Source organism: Uranotaenia lowii, chromosome 2 (genome assembly GCF_029784155.1).
Source record: "Uranotaenia lowii strain MFRU-FL chromosome 2, ASM2978415v1, whole genome shotgun sequence".
NCBI classification, from domain to species: Eukaryota; Metazoa; Arthropoda; class Insecta; order Diptera; family Culicidae; genus Uranotaenia; species Uranotaenia lowii.
The window spans coordinates 70,930,636-70,953,330 of NC_073692.1; the positions used below are offsets into that span (position 1 = coordinate 70,930,636).

Here is a 22,695-nt window from a genome sequence, read left to right on the forward strand (position 1 = left end):
CATATTTTAACAAGCAAAACACATAGTGGTACTATTCTTATTTTGTTTACTGTATCAGAAACTACAGGACCAAATTGTTACTAAACGTTTTATGTTTAGTTTATACTTTATAGTTTCATTATTAAATTCGTAAAAGTGAATATAAGTGTTCATGAGGTAAATCTAAATAAAGACTGTCGAAAACTACTTTTACATTTAGAAATAAAATTAAAAATATTTTTGAAATTCCGTGAAAAAATTTCAAACTTGATCATTTTCCCGGTGACGCGATGAAATTCCAAAGTTTTCCCGGTATTCCCGGTTCACCAGCAACCCAGGTTAAACCTAAGTTGTGGCATAACTAAGTAATCATGAAGCTTTAAAAACAAAGTTCAAATTTCAGAGCATGAAAAACAAATTTAATGATCAAGTTTCATTAAATAATATGAAATCATCTGTGTATTGCATTTCGGAGCTCGAGGAGCAGCTCACATTTTAAAGTTGTTGCTTCTGAATTATGTTGAGGTTTGATTCGAAATAATGCCTACCAAAATCTAAATGTAAATAAACTTAATTACACATTATTTTAAGAAGGTGTACCAAAGCACACCGGGTCAGCTAGTTCTTTAATATTTATTTGAACGGAGTAAACAAAAATGGTTTTTGATAAATTTGGTAATAAATAAAAATTTGTGTTGGTCTCAATCAAATTGTAACCGAAAACGAGTTTTGATACGGATAAAAAATCAAACCATCCGAGTGTCACTGTAATCGACTACCTTCAACCAACACACGTTTTTCACGAATAGCTTGTCTGTCTCTCTTCTATGTAACACACCACATAGCGTGATGTTATGCGTGTTCTGCCGTGAACATCGAGGAATACAAATTTGACATGTCACAAAGCTCGCCTTGGTTTGGCTACAACGAAAAAAAAAAGCTTCCCCACGACTTCGACGACAACGACCAGCGAACTACTACCCTACAATTTGGAGCACATCTTCGTCGAATTTCTGCTGACTGAATGGCAAACCCGGTTGGTCGCTTCTCTTTGCAACTACTGCTGTTCGGCTCCGATGGTTGAAAAGATCCATAAAAGTTCGTTCTCACTTTTGTGGGAGATTTTGTAGAATTTTCTCGGACTCTCCGACGTGGAAAAACACCTTCTCTCGGTTTTTCTTTAACATTGGCGAAACGATGAAAATGAGTCAGGGTTGTAAGTTGTTAGAAGATTTCTCTCACAGTTTTTCCTCAATTACATGAAAAAAATTCACACGTTTTCGTTGGAGTGGAAGATTTAAAAATATTCCACAGAATTAAAAAAAAAATAGAAAAAATGTAATTTTGAACATTCACCTTTTTTCAATTTTTCAGCATAAAAAATGAATTTCTTAATTGTCTTGAATTTTGTTTGAGACAATTTGATCCAATGTGATCTAATGAGTCAGGGTTGTAGATCCAACAGATGAAAAGTTATCCACTCATCAGCCTTTCGTGAACGTTGCTCGAAATTTCGCTGTATGTATCACATACCAGCAGTGTGTTTTGTTCCGAAAACGAAAACGTAAAACTTCAGTCTCCTCCTTGGACGTCGCATTCGATTCAATGGAAGATTAATATTTCTATACACACCGATAAGAATACCCCAACAGAAGCTTTTCGAACTGAATGGAAACATACCAACACACCATGCATGGCATCGGCAGAGAAAAATATGACGTGCACTCTTAAAATAAGTTGAGCAATGTTGTTGATTGTTGGGGAGCAGCTCGGTTTTCGCTCATCGTCAACGAATCTAACCTGACGAAGGCAACTGTTGTCGTCGTTGGGATGAAGTGGAACGGAGCAGAAAAAAAAGATCGGTGCCAAAAAGACGTGAGCACCCGATTTCGGAAAAACATGAACGCGTTACAGAAAGGAAAAGCTACGGGTGAGCTGCCTGCCGTTGATGAAGATTTGTGTCGTATTTTCATTCATTGTTTCTTTGGTGCATTGTTTTTCTTTTTTTGTTATTGCTTTGCCTTCAAAGGTGGGGTGGTGGCAATCAATGTTAATTTGACGAAGGATGCTCGAAAGGAAAATCAGGATTTAAGTTATGATTACAAAACATGTACATATGTAGCATATATTGTGGATTTAGACCTTTAAGTTTACATTTCAAATATGTCGATTCCTGGTGGACGTTCAAAATAAATCACTTTGAGGAATCGTTTCAATGAAAAAAAGCACAAACAAAGTAAGAGATTAAGGATAAAAATTGCAATCAATAAAAATTTTTAGGCAATTTTGAGGGGATCACCAGAATATTAAAAAAGAGATTGCAAAATTTCAATGCCAATCGGAGCTACCTGTATGCCGAAAATGCGCGGAAATGTGCATTGCGCCAAAGATAATTTGTTTGCTCTTCTGTCACTGGCATAAAGACTCGAGTTCTCGGTCAAAATGATGCAGGATCGCTACATACAAACATTCAAGCAAATCAAGAAAAATATTTTATGGCATTTTCATCCTATCCCAGAAACAAGAAAATTTAAAAAAAATAGCCGTTGTCGGTGAAAATCGAACTCAAGACAATTTTCTACCCTCATTATTCCAACCCGATAGCTTAACCAGTATACCACCTGAGACAGATGGAGAACAAGGGTGAATTGTCATAGGGTTCCTCCACGGTTCATCGTAGAAAAAAAAAACGCACAGTGTCTGGCGTTTGGCCGGGGGTGTCCCAGTACGATGGGACAGAAAATCGGAAACGAGAAACTTTTTTTTTGCTTTCCTACTGCCTGTTTACATACACACGCACATCCGGACAGCTTGTTTGCCGGTAGTTTGAAACAAGGAAATGTTTTTTTTCTGTAGTTTTCCTTATACCGCCTCACATAAGCACGCACAGCATTGACCGAGGACATCAATTCATTCATTCATTTTTTCTATCCTCCTTCATTTTTTTTTTTTGGAGAAGGAGGGACATGAAAACGTTTTTATTTTGTTTCCTCCAGTCATACGCAATGCGGGTGTGCTGGGAGGTTAATGCCGACGGTCTCAAATTGAATCATCGCCGCTGGCGTTCACATCTAATGCCAATGGCGTTGAAATATAGAGATCTCATGATTGGATCAAAGGCTGAATTTTTGGTGTAGTTATGCACAAAAGAAAATGTTGCATTTTTTTTTAGTGCCGACACTTTTTATTATTGAAAAAAAAATCATCCATAAGGAATTCGGATTTGGAAGCTTTTCATTATGGTGAAAAAGATCATGGAGTGGTATGTCGCGAATAATGTCTAAATCATGAGTGCCAGGATTGCGGACCATAAAAGTTTTTCTTCGTGAAAATTTTACATACTGGAACGCTCTAATGGTCTGTTGGGACGGGACGGGTCACATGGGTTTGGACTAGTTTAAACTTTAAATTAATTTAAACTGATCCGTTATCTTCAAAATAAGGCTTAGATACTTAAGAAGATTGCTGCCACCTGACCATGACTTAGACTTAAACGTTGTTTGCTGCATACCACTTCAAGGCCTGTTCCTCCGTTATCGAAAGCTGCCGAATCCGAATGCGCTATGGACGAAGTTTTGTTAAAGATCAAGGTACTGGCTTTTCTGGTTGATGCTTTTCGGTGAATTTGAAATCAAATAAAAACAATTATTTCGATGTTTCGGCCTACTACTTTCAGCCATCCTCAGAAAACTATATTGAAGTACAAAAACTCAAATTAATACAAAAAATTCTTCACAATACTCCATCACAATATCACTGCTCTTTTGCACTTACGATTTATCAAATTTAAATCGCTTCTAGCAGCTGGTGTCTATCGTTCCCGGTGTCGTCTTGATGTTGGTTGCTGTCGTCGTGTTCAGTGACGTCGTTTTTGAATCCGTCGTTTTAGTTGCGAATTGTGGCGTCTCTTAGTTTTTTTAATAATAGAGCTATGCATTTTAGAAATTTCAATCGAATCTTGCTTGATGTTTACTGTTCTTCCTTTTTTAAATTTTATGTGTAGTGTTTCAGCTGTTTTTCGTTTTCCTTCTTGGTTTACACTTTCTAAAGTATATGCTTTGTCGAAGTTAAACTTACGGTTCTGTTCTATGGCATGTTGTGTCAGTACCGTGGCTCTGGTGTTTTGTTTGAGACTTGTTTTATGATTTTTAATACTTTTTTTTCCGGAGTTGGAGATGTTTGTCCACAGTATTCTTTCTCGCATTCACAAGGAATTGAATATACCACATTTATTTGTTTTAATTTTGGAATTTAATTTTTCGTTTTTGTGAATAAACAGGTTTTAATTTTGTTGATTGCCAGGATGCTTTTGTTGATTGCCGAGGATGCCATGATTTTTCAGCACTCTACTAACTTTTTCGCTCAATCCATGAATGTATGTTAGTGAGACGGATTTTCCTAAATTTTCCGTAGTGCTGTTGCTTAGCGAGTTTTAAATAGCATCTACCCTCTTTTTCAAAACATATATGACAAATTCATCTGGGTAGTTTTTAAATTAAGTGTTTTTCTAATTTTATTGATACTCATTTCACGTTTACGCTGGAAAAAGAAACTGAAGACTCGTTGCGTTTCTTGGATCTCAAACTTTCTTGGTGTCAGGGAAAATTGAGAAAACCTGGTACCGTAAACTGGGGGAACTTCGATCACTTTTATCAATCATTTTTGAATATTTTGGAAGGGGTTGCTTTTTCGTAACACCTGAAAGTCTTAAAACACTTACTGAGATGAGGAGTATAAAACTTAATCATTGGTTGCAGTAAATTCAAACGACATTGGTGGTTCTAATTAAATGTTTGTTTCAAAACCAGATTTCGAGTTTCAGGGTAAGTTTGATCACTATGGTTTTTACGTATCTCAACTTCTTCAAAATTATTGTTAAGATGTCATGTAGCACAGAAGGCATAAACATTAATAACAGTAATTTTTGTTTGGACTAAACTGATTTTTCAACGTTTTTTTTTTTCAAAAACATTTATTATCAAAATATGGACAATGTTGCTGATTACATCTAAGGGTAAAAATTATAAACATTTCACAATTTTTTTTTGGCCTAAAAAAATGAAATTTTGCCTTCATGTAACTCCCTAGATCCTCGCACATGTTCTATTTTTTTCTCCATATTGAACCATCACGGCCTTTCTCATGAAAAATCACCATTTTTTTTTTCAATATCCAAAAATTATCACCAAATGACTATAAAAATAACACTCAAACTAAACGTAAACAAAGAAAAAAAGTTGAACTTTAACGTAAAACAACACATGTGCTCCTTAAATTTGATCAGGAGAAATGTTTGTTTTTGAGCCTTCGGATAACAGGATAATTTAAGATTTTAAAATTACATCTCAAGTAATATAAAAAATCTTCGAATCTCAACCAATTTTAGCTTATTTGTAACTCAATTTATAGGCTTTCAAACATAGTAAACAGTTTTCAGATATTTTAACTTTTTACTTAGTTTATGATGATTATCTGCAAAAATTACATCTCGGTGGTCTGTACGTCTCGGTGGTCGAGTGGTAAGCGTGGTAAGACGGTAATCGCTGGTCCACTGATGGCATGGGTTCGATTCCCATCTCGGTACTGGGTGTTAAATGTTAATCTGAAGTTGTCCACGTCATTTATTCAGTCCGTGAAGCCTAAATCGGCTAAGACGGTGTATGTCTTTTAAAAATTTCATGTTCATCAAAGTTACCCCGGTGATTAAAGTTGCCCCAGTTTACGGTACCCCAAACAAGAAAACGGAAGATATTTGGATTATTATTCAGAAAGTACATATATACACAAAAAAAAACACAGCGATTGTATTGATTGACCGAGCACTGAAACTTAGTGACGTTAAAAAACGTGAAATGAGTATCAATAAAGTTAGAAAAATACTTTATTTAAATAATTACAAAGATGAATTTGTCAAACATATTTTGAAAAAGAGGGCACATGCTATTTACAACTCGCTAAGCAACAGCACTACGGAAAATTTAGGAAATAACGTCTCACTAACATACACTACTGGATCGAGAAGAATGAATTTGTTGGAATGCTTTTGGACTTTTACTTAAAAAAAAGCTTAGATTGATAAAATAAAAAAAAAATTTAATAAAAAAGAAATATTTGTTAATTACAGGTATGATTTTTTCAAATAAAATCTTCAAACTTTGATATTTAAAAAGAATTTGCAAAAACAGGATGTCGACTCATATCTGGTATTAAAATTCCCTGATTTTCCCTGATTTTCCAGTCGTTTTTCCAGAAAATTCTAGGTTTGAAAAACAACCTGAGGAAGCAACTTACAGTTATAAAAAATATATTTCCCCCGAAAATAAACGCACAGAAAGCTTTGAGTCTAGATTACTAATTTATTACGATAATTTTAATGGAAGTATTATTTGTGATATTAAACATTTTAAGATAAGTAAGCCAGTTCGGATCCACTTGTAGAAATTCTCATGATTTTAGCATAACAATTTTCTCTTGCAAGCTATCAGCCTTCTTCTGTGCGTCTTCCAAAATTTTCCTCTGTTTCACCTCAAGCGATTTTGCTTCCGCTTCTCGATGACGCTTCATCAGCTTTGTTTGGTCTGATTCAAGAGCTTCCTTTTTGCAGCGATCTTTGTCTTCCAAATACAGAGCATGTGAATTTCGAACTCTCTGAATAAGTTTGTTGGAAGTTTGGACTGATTTTATCCCTCCAGCATAAAAAACAGTATCATAGATTTGTTGTTCAGCCACCACTGATTCTTCACGCATATTTTCGAAGAGACATTCGGAATTTACTGAAAAACCACGTTCAACATTCGCGTTGCCATGTGAAAGACAGCAGATCAATTTGACGATGTTGAAGAATTCGAGGATCCACTAACGCGTCCAGTACCTGTCAATATAGTCAAAGTTTTCTCAAATCGTTGTTTTGGCCAATTTGGTATCGCTGCTGATAACTGTAGGATCAAGGCAGGAGGCGACCTTTGTCAGAGGATAAGTTAATGGCGATCGCTTCATTAACTTAAGTACAATTGCCTCCTTTGCATTCCATACGCAATTGCATTCCTTTGCATTCGATACGAAATTGCAGAACTTGCTTTTGGCTGAGCTTAGGATATTTTTCATAGCATTCTTAGTGTCATATCCGAGAACAAATAGTGGTAAGAATAAGGTTTAGTAATTTCTTCGGTAGCTTTTACTTAGCTCGAAATCAAGCAAAGCAAAAGCCCAAAGCATTTGCTTAGTTTGGTATGAATAAACATTTGCTTAGCGGATGTGTACTAAAGTCTTAGAACATAGCTTTTGCTTCGAAAAATAGAGCTATCCAACCAGCAGAATCTGAAGTTTTCTAAAGTAAAATGAAAGAAGATGGTCAGAAAATTTAAAAGTACGGCTAAAATAGCCATGAAGTCGACGGTGCAGCTGGTGGGTGTAAGAATGACCGGAATTTTTTTTTTGGTTAATGCGTGTTCGTATGTTGATGTTTTTTTGGTTAATGCGTGTTCGCATGTTGATGTTTAAAGAAAAATGAATACATATTCGAATATGATATATAAAAAGACAACTCCAATTGGTCTAGCGAGCAAGAAACAGTTAGTTCACCTGAAAAGCAAAATATTTTACCAATTAAAATTAGCTACTTTAGAATCAATAAAAAATGTTTGTTTTGTTAAAACTTAAAAAAAATCGTTAAAAATTATAAAAATGTTATTCCAAGTTCGGACCAGTTGGGAATTCTTCCACTATTCCCGGTAATCTGGAATGTTTGCTATTCGATTTGTTCAATTTCATGTAAGACGAATCATTCCATACAACGCCTAGAATATGATAAAAAATTGGGGTTTCACTTTTTTTGTTTATCCATGTTGAAAATGCCTATTTGAATTGTTTTGAAGTGCATTATTGCCAATTTGATAAATTTATGACGTTAGAAAAGAATTTTTTTTTGAAAAGTCTGCTACCGAGCAAGCTTAGAAAATAAAGCAATTGCTTGGAGATTTGTCGAGCACTGGCTTTAGATTTGGGCTTTATTCATATCAAACTAGCTTGTTTTAAAAGTAAAAGATTCTGTCAGAGAAAACAGCTGTTAAAAAGAACTTTATTCATAGCAACCGCAGCAATTGCTTCAAGTGACTACTCGACTGCTCGATTTGGTTTAGCAAAAGCAATTACTAGGTTTTTTTCATACCACCTAAGAGCAAGTTCACTGGTGTTAGGAAAAAGTGGTAGAAATTTCGACACTTACGGCACTTTTTGAAAATTTTGCCATGCAAAAACATTTTCAAGATCTGTGGCATTCTAGTTTTTTTACAACACGTGTTGTATTTTCGCATGCTGTGATGCAAAAATAGCAATATTTCTATCACATACGGCTGAAATAGAAACAGTGCTGTAAAAAAATACAACGCCCCAAGATCTTGAAAACATTTTTGCATGGTAAAATTTTCAAAATGTCAAAAGTTCTACCACTTTTTCCCAACACCAGTGAACTTGCTCTAATGTCTTTCGATGGTAATCAAAAAATCAAAGGGCTAACGATAATTACATGAGCAACGTACACTGAAGTAAATTTTTAAGCAGATAATAAACTATGACGTTTAAATTTCTTCAAATAAAATCAGGATCATTATTTTTTCCCTGATTGGTGGAAAAATTCCCTGATGTTCCCTGATTTTCCCTGATGCAAATTGAATTCCCTGATTTTCCCTTATTTTCCAGGTTTTTCCAGGTAGTCGACACCCTGAAAAAGAATAGAAGACCAAAAAATTTAATGTAGTTGAGCCGGTTGAGTAAAATCGGAGTTAACTAAATAAGAAGGATCTACATAGGACAGTGGTCGGCAACCTTTTGAGTCGGAAGAGCCAAAGACTTTAAATTTTAAAAATTATGGAGTTTGAAAGAACCACATTAAAGATGGATTGAATTTGTTTTTCATAAAAAAAAAATATATGAATGACCAATGAGCGTTAGGTTTACGAAAATAACTTTAAACCCACTAGAGTTTTTTTTTCAAACTCTTGGTTTTTTCTTTTAAATTTGTTTCTGATTCCCATTAAGTAAATGGATTTTTTTCTGAATCGTTATCTCTTCTAACATGGTTAGATTGTTTCAATTTTAATACGTTGGCAAATGTCGAGTCAAGAAAGTTTTAAATCCATATTAAGCTGAATTGAATACTTTGCATGATGTTAAAGTGAAAGATTTGAATATAGTTACAAAAGCAGAAAATGCATAATTTTTTAAGCTTTTAAAATAACAAAGTAAATGGAAATAAATTTTCTTAAAATTATCAAGCTTTTTAAAGACATTCCCCAGATTTAGCAAATCTTTTCCAAAATCCATAAGTATGAAGTAAAATTTATGTAGTCGAAAATTTTAATCTTCAAAAGTAATGCTCCTGACAACTGGTAGAATTTTCAAAATACATGACATCAAGCGAACGTGTCTTCAGAATTTTATGCATCTGAAAAATTCAAAAATGTCATTTTATGTCACATGTCATTCTTGCAAAAGCTGCTGCTGCTTGACCAGTATAAATCTATTATAATGTGATTTTGTAGCATTCATAGAAAATTCTTGACAAATAATCAAGAAACAGTACATTTCTACTGGCAAAATCAGTTTCAGGATAGTTTTAAAGTTGCAAAACAATAAATCATAAAAATAAATCAACGGTAATAAGCTCTTAATCGAAAATGAAAAAAACAATATTTCTGTTACTGAAATATCGTTCAAAATTTGTGTATTTTTGGTAAATATTGGCTGCACGCATCACACTTGAAATTTGAAATGTATTCAAAGACTTAAAGTTTACTTTTATTTAAATACTTACAGTTTAATTATGAAAAAAACTGCAAGTATTAAGCCTGTGATTAGGTTTTCAAATAGCTTTTCAGAATTGAAGTTTTCATTCATTCTCAATGATGATTCGAGCTTGAAAAGCGGTCAAACTTTAATTCTCAATTCTTTGTTTTAGAATTTTGTATTTGAATTTCAAGTATCTATACACTTTTTTAACCCGTTATTTATCGAGTAGGCTTTCCATAATTTTGTAAACGTACCCAGGCCGCCATCGGGTTTCTAAATTTTAAACTCAAAACTTGGAATCCAAAATCTTGGTATTTTCTATAAAAATGCAAGAAAAGCTGAAAAATAAACGCACGAAAAATAATTTTAACCAAGGCACATCACCAACGTTCAATCTTATCTCACAATTTTTGAAAAATTGCAAGCGAATTAACTTCGCTAAAACAGGTTGAAAATTAGGAATTTCGTAAAAATTGCGAATAATTCTGAAGGTTGTAAATATTTTTCAAAATTGTTGATTAATTCTAATAAGATTTTGGAAATTTAAACTGAAAAATTTTCATAGAGGGCAAAAAAGTGAGTGCGAGTGCTTGTTTAATAACAAAACAGAGGCTATCTAAGCGCTACTTTTTTGTAGATAATATAATTAAACTTTGATTTTCCTGTTAGCTACAGCTCAACTTTTGTGTTCGATTGATTCAAAAATATACACGCGTTTTGGAAATAAAGATTTTTTTTCTTATTTGATTTTAGTTTTTATTGTTTGAAAACAACAGTAATTCTTTGCATTACGGTTAATGATAAATTAAATCTTGATCTCTATGTTGATGTTTTAAAAACATTAAAACAAAAAATTGTAAAATTAGGTTTAAAAAAATTTAGTTCTTTCCGCTTATTCCAACAGCTGATGCAATTTTAAAATTCTAAATACAATGGTATTTTTTGCAGAATATTCGGTGAGGCCGTCGATACTTTTAGGCACCATTTAAAGGTTAGTTAAAAATGTTCATGTTAAAGGCAATTACTTAAATACTTTGATATAATTTATTTGAAAAGCTGATAAAATTTCAATGCATTTGGATGTGCTATTTTATGATTTCCGTTGAAAAAATAACAGAGTTATGAAGCTTTGAAATATAGTTTTCGCAGCAAATATTCCGCGTGACAAATGTAAACAATAACAGAGAGTCGTAAGTGAAAGAGAACGTCGATTCGCTATTGTTCTAGAATCGACGAAAAGTGAGTTCTTAGTGTTCACTGGAATTGTTGCCAGTCGAACAGATTGTATATCATTAGGGAGGTATTGCCAACATAACGGATGGATAATCCATGCATTTATCAATTACTATTGTAACCTGACCTTTTACATGACTTAACGAGAATAAATGAGATTATATCACAGTTTTCGATACCAATATTACTGTGTTTTGTTTGATACCACACCAGGTTATGGGCCCAGCGATTAATTGGCTTTCACTGTTTGTCATTTTATCAACTACTGATTTTTGTTAAATTGCGATCTTCAACCCGAAGTTCGAAGGGTGCATCGCAGGAAGCGGAGCTGGTGGTCAACCAACGCTCGGAGGCCAGCAGCTACCTCAGGGGTCGAGGCTGGTTTGACGCTACCTCACACGGTACCTGGGTTCTCGAAAGAACTGCTGCTCGATGGTCCAGCGGAGATCTTAGGAGATAAGCCTTGAGAGACGTCTGGCCAGGCTGAAGCTCTCCTACATCCTGGTCCGGATTTCGACGAAGGAGATGGACTCGCTGCCATTGGAGAGCATTGAGGAAGCCGCCAGAGCTGTAAGGTTCCAGAGGCAGATGGAATAGGAGGTCGCTGCGATGGACGAGCATGTGATGGCCATCAACAAGGATGTCGTGAACAAAATTGTTGGGACCAATTTCTTAAAAGACGCCATGGCACCATGGACATCCTCTGCTACTCCTACCTTGTAAAGGCTACGAGTGCAATCGTCGCAATACGTGGGCTACTGAATAATCTCCCTATAAAGAGGTTCGACTCACTGTCGTTACTTTTTTATGAGTACGACCTCATCATACGGGAGATAAAGCGGATGGTAGCAAGCCTTAGCAGAGGTTGCCATTCCTGGCGAGTCAGCTGGTGAAGGTCGCAAGCAGCTGGGAGTTTCGATTGCAGGCATGGCATTGGAGCACAACTTCGAAGGTGGCACCTTTGCAGGCTGGCGGAATTCTGAAGTTGGCTCCTCCGCAGGTTGGCGGAACCTGGAAGAAGGTCATCGTTCAGGAGAAGGTTGCCACCAAGGCCATTACGAATGGCGAAAGGCGTGTTCGCTTTGTGGTGGATTCCGGAGCGACTCATCACATGGTCTGCGCTGTGACGAGATATTGGTGGAGGACATCGCGAAGCTGGCCACACCGATCACCGATCGTCCACAGCCAAGACTGGTGCGCTAAACGTATGCTTGATCAATCTGTTTAACAATTTAAAACTAGTTGTAGGAAAAAAAAATCGACAAATTTCAGTAATTAACAAGAAAAATACTGGTACTATTCTTGTTTCGCCCACTGTATGATGTGCAAATTGATTGCTCTCAAGTAAATTAATGCTATTTCAGGAAAAATTCTTTTTCTATGTGAAATATGCTGCACTAACACTGTTGGTGTAAAAATATTTTACAGACAATCACCAAATTTTCGAGATTCCGGAACGTAAGTGGAGATAGGTTGGGCAATCGCTGCGAAGAGATAGAGAACGAGATTTGCAGAGGGGCTTGAATGGAATCTGGAAGGACATCGAAGAAGAGACAGACCCAGAAGTTCGTGGCGGCGAAGCCAAGCCGCGGAAATCTGAACTGTCGACGAGAACCTTGACTAGGACCAAGTGTAGACGCTGGCTCCGGATCGTCAACAGTGGAGGTCTTTTATCACGGCCCTATCCGCGGGAGAATCGATGCAGGGTCATTAAGTATCAAATTTTTTTTGAATAAATATTTTTATAATTTACCAATCTGGGCTAAACTGCATCAAAATGCAAATGCAAATTTTCAAACGTTTTCATTGATTTTTTTTATTTAAAACAAAGTTTGTTACAACTTACACCTTTTTTTAGTAGGATGAAAATTGCATGTTTTTGTAAATTTTCAATAACTGGTGAAACCAATAATTTTTCTGACTACGTTAATTTTATGTCCCATCAACCTTAAATCTTTTGATGTACAATCGGTATGATAATCTGAGGACAATAAGTTTTTAGAAGCTAAAGAAGTTGAAAAGCGTTGCATGATGGCGCCCAGTTGACGGTACCTAATACATCTTAAATCCAACATTGGTTTACATGACGAACAAAATTTCAAGCTTTCAAAAATCAACTTTGAATCATAACACCAAATGCAATAGGGAAATGCAACCCGATGAGTATAACACTGTTGAAAGTTTATCAAAATGAATTGATGAAAAATCAAATATTGGCTAAAATATTATAACCTACTAACAAAGAGTAAATAGTGCAAAATGCGATTGATTTTAAAAAATAACCTGAGCCTTTAAAATCTAAAAAAAACATACTTTCAATTTTCAAATCGACTACACATTTTCAATGGTGTCCAGCAAACGACCCTCGAAACAAGCATGGGACGATTATGATGGTGAGATGATAATGAAAGCGGACAACAAGGGCACAGTTTTGGGAATGGGCCGAGATGTAAAGAAAGATTGAGACATCCTAGAAGGTTTGCAGCTCTTGGGCTGGATTGAAACGAACTGTGCAAATGCAGATTGCACACATCGACGTCAACCGACCCGATGGAAAGAGTTAAACAACGTTCAGTAGAGGAATTTGAAGAAAGGAATACGGACATGGCTAAGTTCAGATAGTTTTTGCTATCCAAAACTTTTTATTCAGCATACCTTTGAAAAAGTAGGGTTTTTCATCGAATGATTGAGGTAAGATTTAAAAGAATTGTTCCTACTGTAAAGGGTTTACGAATCCTCATGGTTCTTTTTCCAGGCAATTTAAAATAAAATTATAAAAACTATATTTAGGTCAAATTTTGAAAGAAAAAAAAACCAAATCTGGACTTCCGGATGGAAATTTTATTGGAATACTCTGGAAATCTGGAACTCTTAGTTAAAAGTTGGGAGGAATTGTTCAATTATCATGTATAAACTTAAAAAAAAAGTAAGTTTCAAATTTTAAATCATGTTCAAGGATCTTATGCTATCTTATGCGGATAAACACGAGAATTTTTTTTTAATTCGCTAGCGCGAATAAGCTACTATTAAAGTATAATTCAAATCATGGCCGTAGGAACGGGGGGGGTTTTGGGGGTTAAACCCCCCCCATGAAGGTCCAAAAATACCAAGTGAAATTTTTTGCTAAACATAAAATTTGAAATTTCTAATCAAATTTTGATGAACAACTAAAATCATTCAATAGTAGCAATAGTGCAACAATCTCGATTCCAAAACCTCAAAGTCTCATTCCAAGACCACAATTTCACAACAGTATTTCAAAAAAATCCCAATGAAGTTAGACTAAGCTTACCAGATTCTCCGGATTTGGACCAGATTTTCTCACTCTATTTGCAGAATCAAACGAAAATTTCAGTTGAGTTATTAGAATTATGTATTTTGCGTCAAAATAGTGTTTTTTAAACCAATTTTGTCAATATGAACATAAACGATTTTTTGGCAACCTTAAATCGGATTCTGAATCGGATGATATGTTTCGATTAAATAAAAACAATTTGCCACGTGTTTTTTTTGGCCGCATTTTGGGGAAATTTTAAAACAATATGCCCTCATTTCACAAAGTCTTAGGACAAATTTGCCCGGATGTGCCCAAACCAGATACTTCCGGAAAAATATCTAATAAGTATCCAGTTTATTGTTCTTGATTTCCAAGTTGGATCATCATTATTCAGAATCATATATTCAGAATCAAATAAAATATTTCTGGTTAGGGTTCTGATACAAATATCGCTTTTTGGTTTCAAATTTAAAAAATTTCTTTTCTGGAATTTAGATCAAGGTTCTAAATTTGAGTTCAAAATGCAGAATTAAGACTTGGAACTAATATCCAAGCTTTGTATTCGGGTTTAGGTCAAATTTAAGTTTTATATTCAATTTTAAAATATCAATTATTAAATTAAATTAAGGATTCAAGGAGATCGCAGTTCCATAACTTTGATTCTTGATTCAAAATAAAAAATTTGAATTCAATCAAAGTCAGTTTAGAAACACAAACCTGGTGAAAATCACTTATAAAAAAAAAAGATCTGGATTCATTTCAAAGAATTTGTTTTTTGAATAATCTAGATTAAAATTTTGAAAACATTAATCACATGATTAAAATTATGGAATATAAAATAATGAATGATAATCTTTTAACTTGTTTTACTTCAAGTAAAACTTAAGCTGGAATTTTCATTTAACATTTTCTTACATATATTGCAGATTCTTCAAAATCAAACGTTCTATCTAAAATCTTAAACTTTATTCGGTTTACAAGAGTAGAGAATAAAACTTATTTGAACAGTAAACCTTATTTTTTACTTTTATTTCTGAATATTTGATACATTTTCCCCCATGCTTAAAATAGTTATGCTTCTGGTCCAAAAGAATAGCTTCGTAATGTCAGTGAGTAAAACAGATTTTTTTTCTATATAAAGCGTTCGAAATCCTTTTTTTATGTTTCGATTATAGTCGTTTCCACGTCATTGTTCAATTCTCGACTTTTCTCAACGATGCAGTTGGCACACCAATAATTGACAAACTATCTGGAACAACTGTGTTCGATGTTTACTCTTGGGCTCAAACTCACGGACATCACCACTGAAGACAACTGATTTACCAACTGAACTATATCACAAATCCCCACATTTTTTAAAGCATCTTAAAAAAAATTGCCATCTCCTAGGACTTATTTATAAAATAAGTAACTTTGAATGCAAAACAACTTTTACTTGATTACTTTGTACTTAGAACATATACATTTTTTCACTTGTGTACATTGTTCAAGTAAAAATGTTATGGGAAAAAAATTGTCATCAAAACCCCCCCCATGAGCCGGTTCTTCCTACGGCCCTGATTCAAATACAGACCCCGTTCGTTTTTGGTCACATTCGATTTTGGCAACATTCGATTTTGGCAACATCCGATTTTGGCACATGAGCCAAAATCGAACGGTTTTTAGAATCAATATTACCTTTAAGTTTTCGTTATAATAGGACCAATTTGTTTTAGGCAAACACCATAAATACGTTTTTATTTTCTGAAATGGTGATGAAATGCAACAATAAAAACAAAAGTTTTTTAAAAAAATTAGAAAGTACTCAAAAAGGACTAAAAGATGAAAAATTCAAAAAGTTAAAAAACTAATTCAAACTAAAGACTGAAAATGACAAAAAACAACATAAAAAATGATGAAGAACGACAAAAACAGCAAATATGACAAATTAAAACAAACATTATAAACAAAACAAGAAAAGTGGAAAATGCTTTAAAAACATGATGAAAAAAAATTAAAAAATGATTACAAATGGTCGAAAATTAACCAAAAATAAAGTGTTTGATTATAATAACAGTTATTTATTAAAAATAACTGAAAAAAAGTTAAGAAAAAAACCGTTCGATTTTGGCAACATTCGATTTTGGCAACACAAAATGTACGGGCGTGTTGCCAAAATCGAACGGGGTCTGTATTATAAATTTAATTATTAAACTTTATTCCTACGAAATTGAATCCAACACTTTAGGTAACTCAAAGAAACTAAATTTGAAGAATTTTGTTTAGTGATATTCGAAATAAAGCAGGTATTTTAAAATTCAGTGTTTGTCGGCTTAGATTTCTTCCCGGTCCTTAATGTATCAAGTGCATAATTGTTACTAAGGCTCCAATTTTAATACATTCATACTCACGGTAAGGGCATCATATAAATGGTTAAACCTGAAATTAAAAATAAAGAAAATTCTATCAATCATACAATGAATTCGCTTCAGATTGTGGTCATCATACCTACTTAATTGCTGATTAGCAATCTCCTTCAAGTCTTAAAGCCAGTTCTTCCAACAATTTTAGCTGCCTTTGATCCATAGTTACTGAACTCTTGTTATTTCGATTCGAAATCGATCGAATTTTTAAGTATGCCCCTTACGAAACTTTTCCTTCAGATATTCTTCGCTCATACACATCCGAATTAATGGCTTCTCAGTGAACACATTTTTCATCCTTGTATCGTAATTCCCCCATTGACATCACTTTTTATCGCACCAGATCAGCGGCCTAAGAGGATCACTTGCAATTCCGGCAAATTCAACCCTATGGAGAGGCCCGACACCGATTTTCCCCGTTTTCCGTAGCCGTGGAAATTCATCATTCACTACCGAGAAGCAAAAAACCAATCGTAATCGCCAACGTCAGTGAGGGTCGTCGTCGTCGCACACGAACGTACGAAAATCCACGGAAAACTCCCAAACGATCCTCGTCGTCGCGTCGGCACCAGGACTCCCGTAGGCGGAATCCGGCGACACTTCCGTTTGCTGATATGCTGCTGCTAGAGATGACACCCGCGACGCATCGGCCGAAAAAAACGCGCTAATCGAAACTATCCGTTTCTTACCGATTAAATTTTGTGCACCCCTTCGTCGTCGTAGTCGTTCCATAAAAAAATAAATTCAAGTCCGAGTAGGCTAGGCACTGACATATATAACGCGCACATAGCACTCTCTTCCATACATCAAGAGGAAAAATATTGCAAGCGCACCAATATCGAGAGCAGCAGCTCGAAAAGCTTTGCGATAATTCACGTTACTATTTGAATGAAAAAAGGCAACCGAACAACGAAACGATACGATATTTGAGACCGATTTTACTCTCATCTGGCCATCGGGCTACTACGGCTTTTCTATCGACGAAAACGAATAACGTCGCATGAAATCGCAGGTAATCATTCCCTTGAAACGCCTGAAACACACGCACACACCGATGGCGTCCATCTCTGGAAAGGTTTTTTTTTCATATTTCTTACCCTCGTTGTTCAAATGGTCGAAACCATTCATATTAATCAAATTTAAATTTACAATTTAACTGAAAGTCGAAGAAAAATTAACATTTCATTACAAATAATCGATCAAACTAATGAAAGGTATTAAATAATTCAAAGTTGATATGCGACATTTTCAACGTGGAGTCGAGATTTTCAAATCAGCTTCACTAATCCAATCAAACCAAATGGTAGATGCACCAATTTTAACTTTTGCTGTTTGAACAATTTTTGAAACCTTAAAATTTACTACGAAATTGAATGTTGAAGTAATTTTATTGTACAAATACAGAACAATCATTAAAATATTTAATGCTTAAACCGTACCCAGAAGATGACCCATTTACCTTATCATTTCTTAACTCAGTGAGAGTTCTTTAGCAGTGTTTGTGCAAATCTACTCAATTCCATTCAATTTTCTCGGTTGCTTTACCTCTTTCATTCAACTTTACAACAGTACACGTTTGTTCTACGAGGGCATACAAATGTGTGAGTAATGAGAGCATGTTCTTCTTTCTGTGAGCGCGAGAAAAGAGAGAAACAAAAACAACAAAAAAGGCCTTTCGCATTTAAAATTGACGTTTGGTGAATAACATCGCCCATACTCTTTATAGCATTTATGGCATGCTAAGCATAACGCCAATAAGGCCGATGACATAGTGCACGCGATGCGATGCGAACCGGCGAATGCGAATTAATGCGCGAACCACATTTTATGGAAATATATGTATTAGAATAACCAAAAATGCTTAAACCTGACATACTGAATGCGGCGAATCAGATGACAAAAATGACAAAAATGACAAAAATGAAAAAAATGAAAAAAATGACAAAAATGACAAAAATGGCAAAAATGACAAAAATGACAAAAATGACAAAAATGACAAAAATGACAAAAATGACAAAAATGACAAAAATGACAAAAATGACAAAAATGACAAAAATGACAAAAATGACAAAAATGACAAAAATGACAAAAATGACAAAAATGACAAAAATGACAAAAATGACAAAAATGACAAAAATGACAAAAATGACAAAAATGACAAAAATGACAAAAATGACAAAAATGACAAAAATGACAAAAATGACAAAAATGACAAAAATGACAAAAATGACAAAAATGACAAAAATGACAAAAATGACAAAAATGACAAAAATGACAAAAATGACAAAAATGACAAAAATGACAAAAATGACAAAAATGACAAAAATGACAAAAATGACAAAAATGACAAAAATGACAAAAATGACGAAAATGACAAAAATGACAAAAATGACCGAAAAAGACAAAAATGACAAAAATGACAAAAATGACAAAAAATGACAAAAATGACAAAAATGACAAAAATGACAAAAATGACAAAAATGACAAAAATGACAAAAATGACAAAAATGACAAAAATGAAAAAAATGACAAAATCGACAAAAATGACAAAAATGACAAAAATGACAAAAATGACAAAAATGACAAAAATGACAAAAATGACAAAAATGACAAAAATGACAAAAATGACAAAAATGACAAAAATGACAAAAATGACAAAAATGACAAAAATGACAAAAATGACAAAAATGACAAAAATGACAAAAATGACAAAAATGACAAAAATGACAAAAATGACAAAAATGACAAAAATGACAAAAATGACAAAAATGACAAAAATGACAAAAATGACAAAAATGACAAAAATGACAAAAATGACAAAAATGACAAAAATGACAAAAATGAAAAAAATGAAAAAAATGACAAAAATGACAAAAATGACAAAAATGACAAAAATGACAAAAATGACAAAAATGACAAAAATGACAAAAATGACAAAAATGACAAAAATGACAAAAATGACAAAAATGACAATAATGACAAAAATGACAAAAATGACAATAATGACAAAAATGACAAAAATGACAAAAATGACAAAAATGACAAAAATGACAAAAATGACAAAAATGACAAAAATGACAAAAATGACAAAAATGACAAAAATGACAAAAATGACAAAAATGACAAAAATGACAAAAATGACAAAAATGACAAAAATGACAAAAATGACAAAAATGACAAAAATGACAAAAATGACAAAAATGACAAAAATGACAAAAATGACAAAAATGACAAAAATGACAAAAATGACAAAAATGACAAAAATGACAAAAATGACAAAAATGACAAAAATGACAAAAATGACAAAAATGACAAAAATGACAAAAATGACAAAAATGACAAAAATGACAAAAATGACAAAAATGACAAAAATGACAAAAATGACAAAAATGACAAAAATGACAAAAATGACAAAAATGACCGAAAAAGACAAAAATGACAAAAATGACAAAAATGACAAAAAATGACAAAAATGACAAAAATGACAAAAATGACAAAAATGACAAAAATGACAAAAATGACAAAAATGACAAAAATGACAAAAATGACAAAAATGACAAAAATGACAAAAATGACAAAAATGAAAAAAATGACAAAATCGACAAAAATGACAAAAATGACAAAAATGACAAAAATGACAAAAATGACAAAAATGACAAAAATGACAAAAATGACAAAAATGACAAAAATGACAAAAATGACAAAAATGACAAAAATGACAAAAATGACAAAAATGACAAAAATGACAAAAATGACAAAAATGACAAAAATGACAAAAATGACAAAAATGACAAAAATGACAAAAATGACAAAAATGACAAAAATGACAAAAATGACAAAAATGACAAAAATGACAAAAATGACAAAAATGACAAAAATGACAAAAATGACAAAAATGACAAAAATGACAAAAATGACAAAAATGACAAAAATGACAAAAATGACAAAAATGACAAAAATGACAATAATGAAAAAAATGACAAAAATGACAAAAATGACAAAAATGACAAAAATGACAAAAATGACAAAAATGACAAAAATGACAAAAATGACAAAAATGACAAAAATGACAAAAATGACAAAAATGACAAAAATGACAAAAATGACAAAAATGACAAAAATGACAAAAATGACAAAAATGACAAAAATGACAAAAATGACAAAAATGACAAAAATGACAAAAATGACAAAAATGACAAAAATGACAAAAATGACAAAAATGACAAAAATGACAAAAATGACAAAAATGACAAAAATGACAAAAATGACAAAAATGACAAAAATGACAAAAATGACAAAAATGACAAAAATGAAAAAAATGAAAAAAATGACAAAAATGACAAAAATGACAAAAATGACAAAAATGACAAAAATGACAAAAATGACAAAAAATGACAAAAATGACAAAAATGACAAAAATGACAAAAATGACAAAAATGACAAAAATGACAAAAATGACAAAAATGACAAAAATGACAAAAATGACAAAAATGACAAAAATGACAAAAATGACAAAAATGACAAAAATGACAAAAATGACAAAAATGACAAAAATGACAAAAATGACAAAAATGACAAAAATGACCGAAAAAGACAAAAATGACAAAAATGACAAAAATGACAAAAATGACAAAAAATGACAAAAATGACAAAAATGACAAAAATAACAAAAATGACAAAAATGACAAAAATGACAAAAATGAAAAAAATGACAAAATCGACAAAAATGACAAAAATGACAAAAATGACAAAAATGACAAAAATGACAAAAATGACAAAAATGACAAAAAATGACAAAAATGACAAAAATGACAAAAATGACAAAAATGACAAAAATGACAAAAATGACAAAAATGACAAAAATGACAAAAATGACAAAAATGACAAAAATGACAAAAATGACAAAAATGACAAAAATGACAAAAATGACAAAAATGACAAAAATGACAAAAATGACAAAAATGACAAAAATGACAAAAATGACAAAAATGACAAAAATGACAAAAATGACAAAAATGACAAAAATGACAAAAATGACAAAAATGACAAAAATGACAAAAATGACAAAAATGACAAAAATGACAAAAATGACAAAAATTACAGAAATGACAAAAATGAAAAAAATGACAAAAATGACAAAAATGACAAAAATGACAAAACTGACAAAAATGACAAAAATGACAAAAATGACAAAAATGACAAAAATGACAAAAATGACAAAAATGACAAAAATGACAAAAATGACAAAAATGACAAAAATGACAAAAATGACAAAAATGACAAAAATGACAAAAATGACAAAAATGACAAAAATGACAAAAATGACAAAAATGACAAAAATGACAAAAATGACAAAAATGACAAAAATGACAAAAATGACAAAAATGACAAAAATGACAAAAATGACAAAAATGACAAAAATGACAAAAATGACAAAAATGACAAAAATGACAAAAATGACAAAAATGACAAAAATGACAAAAATGACAAAAATGACAAAAATGACAAAAATGACAAAAATGACAAAAATGACAAAAATGACAAAAATGACAAAAATGACAAAAATGACAAAAATGACAAAAATGACAAAAATGACAAAAATGACAAAAATGACAAAAATGACAAAAATGACAAAAATGACAAAAATGAAAAAAATGACAAAAATGACAAAAATGACAAAAATGGCAAAAATGGCAAAAATGACAAAAATGACAAAAATGACAAAAATGACAAAAATGACAAAAATGACAAAAATGACAAAAATGACAAAAATGACAAAAATGACAAAAATGACAAAAATGACAAAAATGACAAAAATGACAAAAATGACAAAAATGACAAAAATGACAAAAATGACAAAAATGACAAAAATGACAAAAATGACAAAAATGACAAAAATGACAAAAATGACAAAAATGACAAAAATGACAAAAATGACAAAAATGACAAAAATGACAAAAATGACAAAAATGACAAAAATGACAAAAATGACAAAAATGACAAAAATGACAAAAATGA

At 32.5% G+C, this 22,695-nt stretch overlaps 1 protein-coding gene across 2 annotated transcripts in view; it reads right to left on the reverse strand.

The window, feature by feature from the left end:
- The window catches only part of LOC129746945 (uncharacterized), a 39,405-nt gene extending 21,755 nt beyond the window's left edge, over positions 1–17,650 (reverse strand). The window contains exons 1-2 of one of the 2 annotated variants that reach the window (XM_055740903.1): positions 16,767–17,650; positions 16,666–16,693 (exon numbers count right to left, since the gene is read on the reverse strand). The gene's annotated coding sequence lies outside the window, so the exon portion shown is untranslated. The remainder of the gene's footprint in view (positions 1–16,665; positions 16,694–16,766) is intronic. The other variant, XM_055740902.1, reaches the window with a different exon arrangement.
- Positions 17,651–22,695: the final 5,045 nt, after the last annotated feature.